This window comes from Citrus sinensis, chromosome 3, assembly GCF_022201045.2.
Source record: "Citrus sinensis cultivar Valencia sweet orange chromosome 3, DVS_A1.0, whole genome shotgun sequence".
Classification (NCBI taxonomy): Eukaryota; Viridiplantae; Streptophyta; class Magnoliopsida; order Sapindales; family Rutaceae; genus Citrus; species Citrus sinensis.
The window spans coordinates 19194994-19204467 of NC_068558.1; positions in this window are offsets into that span (position 1 = coordinate 19194994).

A 9474-nucleotide genomic window follows, 5' to 3' on the forward strand; every position below is an offset into this window, starting at 1 on the left:
TCCTAGTCATACGTGTGCAGCTAACTAAGGTAACCATATGGCCCTTTCACGAATTTAAGATGAGAGGGTGGAGGTGTTTAGAGGCTGTCCCGCTTGGCATCTTTATTAGTATAAATTTAGTGGTTAAAGAGAAAAGGATCACAGCGCACTTGTGTCTAATTTAGCTTTAGAAATTCTTCCCCGGCGAGATAGTGCTCTCTCTAACTAGAGATGTTCAAAATCCAATCCGATCCGCTCAATCCGATCCGTGGATTGGTGGATTGGATATGGATTAAAAATTTAAAAATTCGCAGTCGATGGATTGAATATGGATTTACTTCTGTAGTCGATGGATTGGATATGGATTTACTTTTGTAAATTTGTAGAAATCCGTGAATTCGCAAAATGTACATATATAATTAAAAAATTATTATAAATTTAATTTAAAAAATTATAAATGTGACATTGTATAGTTACTAAGCACTATAACATATCTTAGCCATTACCCAATAATAATATAAAATAAAAAATAATTAAATAATCAAATATACAAATATAACTTGTAAAAATTGTAAAACAAAATAAAAGCAAAGTCACATGCACTAGCAAAAGCAAAATAACATAACGACAAGTCACTAACAATTTGTAAACAAAAAACCCCAAGTTTCCCCGCCGTCACACACACTAGTAACACTCAATACTGGTTGGCTACACTCTCAACACGGATTTAAAGGACATCGGTCGTGCGATTCCGGTGAGAGCAAGCCATCTTCTTTCCCAAGTCCATTGAGCCACTTCACATTCACTGGTCCCAGCTGAACAATTTCACTATCACAACCTTCAAGATCGTCACATGTACGGCTTCTCCTGGTTCCCATCGTGGATGGTTCCGTAATCACCACTTTTCGACAGGCGCAACAGCCCTAGTGAAGGATCAGACTGTGTTTGGTTTCCGAAACTTCGTCATTTCAATTAATTGTGGCTTTATTTGAACAATTAATTTCGGTGTTATATTAACGTATTATTGTAACTTTATTTGAACAATTAAGCTTGGTGTGTTATATTTTGAAATTTTGAACGTATTATTGTAGCTTTATTTGAATAATTAGTCTCGATATGTTATATTTTGAAACTTTAAATGTATTATTTTAGCTTTATTTAAATAATTAATTTATTTAAATTTTATTCAATTTTAAATTTAATTGGTAGCAAAATTATTTTTATATTAGATTTTTTATTTCTTTAGTTGGAGAGAACTAAAAATTTTTAATTCGAAAATTAATGCGCAAAATGGTGGATTGCATATGGATTGAGTCAAATCCGCATCCGATCCGCAGACGTATGAATTGAATATGGATTGAGTCAAATCCACATCCGATCCGTAGATGTATGGATTGGATTTGGATTGAAATTTTATCAATCCGTGGATTGGATTGGATTGAAAAATTATAATCCGCAAAATCATGGATCAGATATGAATTGATGTCCAATCCGTAAAATCCGATCCGCGAACACCCCTACCTCTAACAAGTGCTCCCCCTGATAGGGTGTCCTCTAATGATAAACTTGATAGTTTGTTTAAACGACGCTTATTGATGTCATATATTATCTTTTCAAGAAATGAACATGTAGAGTTTTCGTAAACTTATCTACAAAATTATATGTTGAGCGAATCTACTTGATATAAATATTATTATTTTGTTGTAACTCATGAGTGTAGAAGAAGTTTGGTAAGATATGTTTCGTTTTATCTCTTTTAATATATTCCGCCCTGAGTTGAGTTATACAAGTAGTAGTATTTTCCTATATCACTATTGGGATGTTAACACTTGAAGATAATTTAGAAACACTTTGGATATGATGGATGACAGATCATAGCCATATGCATTCTCTGCTTGTTTCATGTAGAACAAGAATCTTAAAGCAATTGGAGGATGTAGCCACAAGAGTTTACTTTGCCTATTTCTAAGAAATGATTGTGCCATTATAAGTAAAACATATCCCGTCTATGAATAAGCTTTATGATTGAGATGCTTTAAGGATTTTGAATCCTTCTAGGATTTGCATGTATATATATGTGTGTATAAACACACGCGCGCGTGTACACACACACACACACACATATATGTATAAAAGCATCTAATGATCCATATAAAAGTAAGTTGTCACCACTAGGATGCATATCAAGCCTCTCAGACACAAGCAAGCTAATTAAGAATTGAAACACAACTATACACATTACTAATGAATATGTCTTCCCATAATCAATACTAGGTCTATATATTGATTTACATCTAACAACCTTCTTCTCTTTGTTACGTTTTTGTACAAATGCCCATCTATATCCAACGAGTGAACACTAACAGATGTTTGGACTACATATTTAAAAAACATCACGTTTGGCTAAAGTCAATTTTGCTTAGATTGCATCTTTCCATTTAGTCAATCATTTTTCTATTTACATTCATCGACAAATTATGGTTTTGAACCATTATTTAATAAGTTAGTAGCACTATAAACGCAAAACCATCATCCATAAATTATGTCTTTACGATTTCACACTTTCTGTGTGCGCGCAACATTTATAGATTTTTTTTTTCACTTTGAACTACATCAAGGGCTTGGCTTATATTTGATGTATTTGCCTCTTCAGGAGGCAGTATCACTATATAAACACGTCTCAATTCTCATCAAGGACCTTTTGTTCTGAATAAGCACTTTCACTTACAACTTGATCATTCATAATAACAAGATCTTAACTTTTTGTTTTTCTTTTCTACAAAATACTATCTTTTGAACCAAATGGTCTACCATGCTTTAGATGTGCCATAAATGATTCATCAGTTGACTTTTTATCAAAATATTTAATAGGAACAACTATCCATCCAAGTATGTTTGCAACTGGTATAAAGGACTTGATTACTTAAGTTGCATATAAAAATGCATCTGGCAAGCAATTTACAATTTGTTGTAAGTGAATTATCCTTCACACTTCATTTTAGTTTGAGTAGTGCGGGAATCTAGATGAGTTAATTTTTTCACTTGCCATTAACGCTCATGACCACCATGATACAATGGCATTTTCTCTCTCAATAAATGAAATTTTATCTCATTAAAATGATAATCTGCAAATCTATGGTAAAGTAAATCATTAGTGATAGGCTCAAGGTATATGATAATAAATTGTGAGTCAAAATTGCGAACGTCATTAGGGTCCCATTTATGTGCACTAGGGAGATACAACAAGCAATTGTACAACATAGTCAAAGGTGCACAAATAAAATATATCAGGCTGATGCCCTAATACCAATCGCAGTGCAAGATACTGATGATAGGTAATAGGCCTCAAGCGGATTAATGTCATAATGTGTAAAATTGCATGTTCTTATGCAGAAGTAGGTATTGAATACGTAATATTAAATTTCTTTGCAATTACCAAAATGTGTTCGATAAAGGATTCTCTAATCCATTCTAAGTATAAACATATAGTAGTAGGTGCTCTATATCAATCTCGACTAACATGCAATAATCATCAAAAGGTTTGAAAGTGAACTCGCTAACATTATTTACTCATATAGTCTTGATTAGATAATTTGAAAACTGGGCACTAACTTTATAACATGTGCAAGCAATCTAACAAATGCAAAAATGTGTAGATAACAAACAAACACGTTACCATCGTACAAATGCATCAATCAAGACCATAAGATATTGAAATTGTACTAGGTTGGTTAATAGGTCCACATTATCTCCACAAGTTATTTATAAGAGTGATAGATATTCAATATCAACTTTAGAAAGAGATGGCTTAATTATTAATTTACCTTATGAACCAGCAATGCAAATATTCTCATTGAATAAAATAAATCTATAAATTTTTTAATGGGTTTTCAACAACTCTACACATGATAGTTGATCCAAGGTGACTTAGATGATCATGCCAAAGGATAAAAGCTTTTAGGTAAAAAAATTTCTAGTTCATGATTACGGAGCTCTTAATAACTTTAATTGTCATATAATATAAGCTAAACAAGAGAGTTGGAAGCTTCTCCAATAATTATTTCCAGACTGAGACAACAGCAGTAATGTAAAGATATTCTATATTATTCTAATTTACTGTCTCTATATGAACTTATTACGAAGAATATCTTTGAAGCTCAAAATATTTCTTCGAGACTTGGGTGAATACAGAGCATCATGAATACATAATTCTATACCACTCGCTAGTGTAAACATGGCCCTTCCAAAGCCTTCAATTAGATCTGCAGGACCTAAGATAGTATTCAGCTTAACTTCAAATATTCTTAAACTTACAAAATTTTTCTTATTATAATGAATAGTGTGTGTAGTTGCAATATCAACTAAACACATTTCTCCATCATGAAATCCCCTTTGAAGATCTTTATCCTTTTAAGAGAAAAATATGTGAGACATCGTCATATATGAAACAAAAAATGGATTTGAAAACTTATAAAATTTTAGTGATCTTAATTTGATATAGACATCTTCATCACCAATTTAGTCACTTGTTTACACATCATGTATTTGAAGAAGTTTGAAATGTCCAAACATGTACTGTCACCATGAGTTCTATAATGATTTCTTCAAGAAAATAACTACAATCATGACTGTAACTACAAATTTCACCGTGAATGTGACCATGTTATGTCAATGATTTTGACCATGCTTATGTGTGATAAGCTTGCTTTAAGAATTGTCCTTTTGCTAGTCAGGTAAGCGGGTTGATATTGTTGTTGTAGAACCATCTATGAAGCATGAAATATTTTAAAGGTCCTCTCTAATATATCTCTGTCGATATTTTCTTTCCATAAGAGCTTCATTTGTGATGTGATTCTGTAAAATGCATAGTTGTAATCGTGGACTAACCTAAAATATCGCAGTCAGAACTGATTCTTACTTGAGTTAGATATTCTGTCTTTGGTGTTTAATGAAGATCATGATGAAGGAAGGTCATTGCTTGAGCGTGTTCTTGAATAGTTATTACAAGACTTGATTGTGTTGCTGAGGCCCATAACTTTTAATTGAAAACTTTTAGCATCTAAGATAATTAATTTTCACTGGGAACATTCATGGCATCAAACTCAAGCTTTGTTAGATAAGTCGTCTCTAATTTAAAGGCTTCAATCTTGATTCTTAAGGCCTTACTTGTAGGGGTGTCAAAAAAGCCCGCCCGGACCAGACCCGGCCAATCCGGTCCGGGCAAAACCCGAACCGCATACACATAAAAATCGGACCCAGGTTTGAAATTCTCAAACCCGAACATTTCCGGGCCCGGGTCCGGGTTCAACACCAAAACCCCAAAACCCGGACCAGACCGGACCCGGTTTTTTAATAAATTAAAATATATATATATATATTATATAAATATATAATTATGAATTTATGATATGCTGGATGTTATTTAAATTTATTGTGTGATTATTGTGTTGTTGACTTTAATTTAATTTATTTTTATATATAGATTGAATGAGTTTAAGTTAGAAATTGGATGAATTTAGGTATTAGAAAGTAGATTGAAATAATTTTTATTTATCATTTGTGCAAGATTTGCATTGTTAGTATGCTATATATTTGTATTAGACTATTTTCTTTTTTAAAGCTTGAGATTGAATGAGTTTATTTGATTATTTTCTTTTTTAAAATTTGCATTGTTAGAGAAATGAAAGAAAAAATTGAAGAAAAAAAAATTAAAGTTATCACATGCGGGTTTAGAAGCCCGGATCAAAACTCGAACTCGGAAGGTGCCGGACTCGAGCCCGAACCGCACTCGAAAAAATCGAGTTTTAACCCGTGTCCGGTCTTGCATTTCACTCATCCGGTCCGGTCCCGGGCAACACCAAAATTGGCACCAGACCCGGATTTTGCCAAGCCTACTTGCTTGTAATGTTAGTGTTGAAATAAATAAGAAAAACATAAGAACTAGGCTTATTTTCTGAGGTAAAATATCTAAATTAATGGCGACCACAGACCATACTAATAATGATAGTTTTATTAATTAAACAAATAAATAAAAGAGCAAGGGATAAGATACTTACTATACCAGAGCAATAGTCATGTTGATAATGTATTGTGAATATAACATCATAATAAGAAGAAAAAAATGAGTAAAACAAATTATGTAATGAAAGAAGTGTTAACTTAAATATTTCTTTAATATTGATTTTGATGATAATAAACTTGATTAAAATTATTTTAAAAACTCAAATTATTCTTTCATATAGTTTTCATACTATAAAGGTTTTATATTCAATAAAAAGTAATTTTATGTCCTTCATGTTAATGATTTAAATTGAAAAAGGTTTGAGAACTTTGAAATTAGCAAATATTGCTTAAAATTCTGAAAATGGACTTATTTGACAAGTTTTATAAAGTTTTGGGTTATAGTATAATTTTATAAAATTTTAGGTCATAGCATAATTTTATAAAGTTTTGGGGCCAAACTATAATTTTATAAAAATAATTCACTGTAGCAGTTACTTTAGAAAATGGTGATCCCACATCTTGATAACGGCTCGCCGACATCGAACAAAATTGAAGATTAGTCTCTGGACAACAGCGATCCGACATCTTAATAACGGCTCGCTGACGTCGAACAGAATGGAAGATTAGTCTCTGGACACTAACGGCAATCCGAAATTTTGAAAACGGCGATCCGACAATTTGAAAATTAAGCCCAACGGTTATATTGACCAGTTAAACGGCGATCCGACAGTGAGCAAAAAGTGAATAACGGTTAGTTTTCGGCTCCAACTATAAATAACCTCATTCAAATTCAAACAAAGATTGACCACAACACTATCATTGAGCTTACAATCGAAAATACAACCTTCATAAAGCTTTAAACACATTTTTGCTTTATTTATTCACACATTAGGCATTGATTTGTAATCTTAAACATTGTGTGAGTAAAGATCAAATTTATAATTTTTGTTTTGAGTAATTGTAAGTGTTGAGATACACTTGAGTTAAGAAATTGGGGATGATCTCTTGTTGTAAAGGTTTATTGACACTTTAGAAGTCAAGTGTAAGCATTTGAAGCCTTGAAGGCTTACTTAGTGGAGTCCTCAAGCCCAGAAAGCTTGGAGGCGTGGACGTAAGTGAGGTTGGCCGAATCAGGTAAAAATCCTCATGTTTGAATCTTCTTCCCTTATCTTTTTATATTGTGATAAATTTATTTGTTATTGCTTTAAATTTGTTTTAAATTTCCATTGACTTTTGTTTTAGAATTGAATAATTTTTAGAATCTCAATTCACCCCCCTCTTGGGTTGCATAACTAGAATTTCAAGAAAAAATTATATTAAGTTTTTGTTATAAATCTATTATTTCTCATGTATAATTTACAAAGCCAAATGGTTATATTTATGGTGTAATTCGGCCAATCAAATAATACCAAGCTTAAGAGATGTGGTATGATTACAAAGCTTATTGTCACAGACCCCAATCATGATGCTTATTATGTGCATTGTATGCTAATATCTGAAATATAAGTGTGCAACCCAAGAGGGGGGGTGAATTGGTATTTTAAAAAATTATCCTAACAAAGCCACACAACAATCTCAATCTAACGCCTTAATAAATTTGAAAGCAATAAGTTCAATAAAAGCACAATAACAAATGAGTAAGGGAGAAGAAAAATAAACACACGAATTTTTACGTGGCTCGGCAATCCCCGCCTACGTCCACGCCTCCAAGCGATCCAAGCTTGAGGATTTCACTATCCGAGCCTTACCAAGGCTTCAACCGTTTACAATTGACTTCAAGGTGTCAATGAACCTTTACAACACAGAGATTATCTCTCAATCTCTTTACTCAAGTGTCTCGCACACTCAATCACTTACAATTAAAATGAAGAAATGAAAGTTACAACAAAACTCACTCAAAGAGTAGATATTCAAAATAAAGAACAAGAGATGATTCAATGTTTTATGATTTGCGAATTGAGAGCTCAAGATATCTCGTGTGCTTTTTATTTTTGCTTGCTGGAGATCTTGAAAATGAATTAGATTTGAGTTTATATAGTTTGAGCTCAAAAACTAGTCGTTATACACATTTTGGTCATAACCGGCTTACCGTTTATGGACATCCGGTTAGCCGCTTAATGTTGCCGTTACAGCCACAATTTTGAATTTCTGAACATCCGGTATGCCGCTTGTGAAATCCGGTTAGCCGTTTAAGTTCCAAAAACATTCTACCCGAATTCGGTCTACCGTTTGTCAGGATCCAGATAGCCGCTTGCTACAGTAACTGCTACAGTGAATTATGTTTTAAAATTACAGTTTGACCCCAAAACTTTATAAAACTGTGTTATGGCCCAAACCGTTATAAAAATTTTTAAATAGGTCCAATTTCAGAATTTCTAAATATTACTTTATTAATCCTAAAACTTTCTGAAATTAAGATATGACCCAAAATATGTGAAATTATAGAATGACCTAAAACATTTAAATATTTTCAAATAGGTCCAAATCCGAAATTCAAAACAATAATTTATTAAAATCAAAGATTATGAAAAACAACTTAACTCCATAAAAACATTTTCTTATTGTAAAAGCACAATACATAAATTTTTGTTTAATCAACACATGTGGTTTGTTATCATCAAAATCAATATCTATAGCCATATAGGCTAACAATCTCCACCTTTTTTATTATGACAAAACACATTATAAAAATTTAATCTAGTTATGAAAAACTCTCCCTTAATCAATGCAAGGTTAAAAAAACTGATTTGAAAATTATTTAAAAGACTCCCCCTGCATACATGCATATTATTATAACACATATTAGATTATTCTCCCCCTTCATCATAAAAAAGAATAAAAGCTCCCCCTATCAATCATCAAAGTCGCAATACAAGCACATTAGGTCAAAAAGATTCATAAGCATAAGGAAATCCATATAATCCATAACAACCAATCAAAACAAAGCCATATCATCCAAAACAAATGCATAATCTAAAAGTATAATAACCATCCATATAGTAAAAAATAAAAGGACATAAAGTAGTAAATGATATGTAGGTGTGTCCAAATACAAGCATAAGAGACTACTGAGGTGGTGAGGATGGTGGTGATGGAGGAGGATACGGATATGGAATGCCAAAGTGATCAAAAAGGAGGCGTTGTCCATGAATGAGCTGCTGCTGCTGAAACTTAGTCTGCCACACAGAGAGTGTCCGCACTTCATCCATAAGTTGCTGAAGAGTAACCTCTTCAGAGGTAGGAGGCTGTGGAGGTAATGAGGCGGATGCAGAGAGACCAGGAGCTGAAGCAATCACAAGAGGATCTCGGCGTCTACGCTGGACCTGAAATGAGAATGAGAAAATAGGTAGCTGATCGGCAGGAACCACAACATTAAGTGGCCGATCATTACTTGGAGCAAGAAAGGTAAACTTGTATTCAGTGACTTTCACCCAAGTGCCATTACTCTACTCAAAACCTAAAGAACTAACAACCTCATCCCCAATGCTCTTA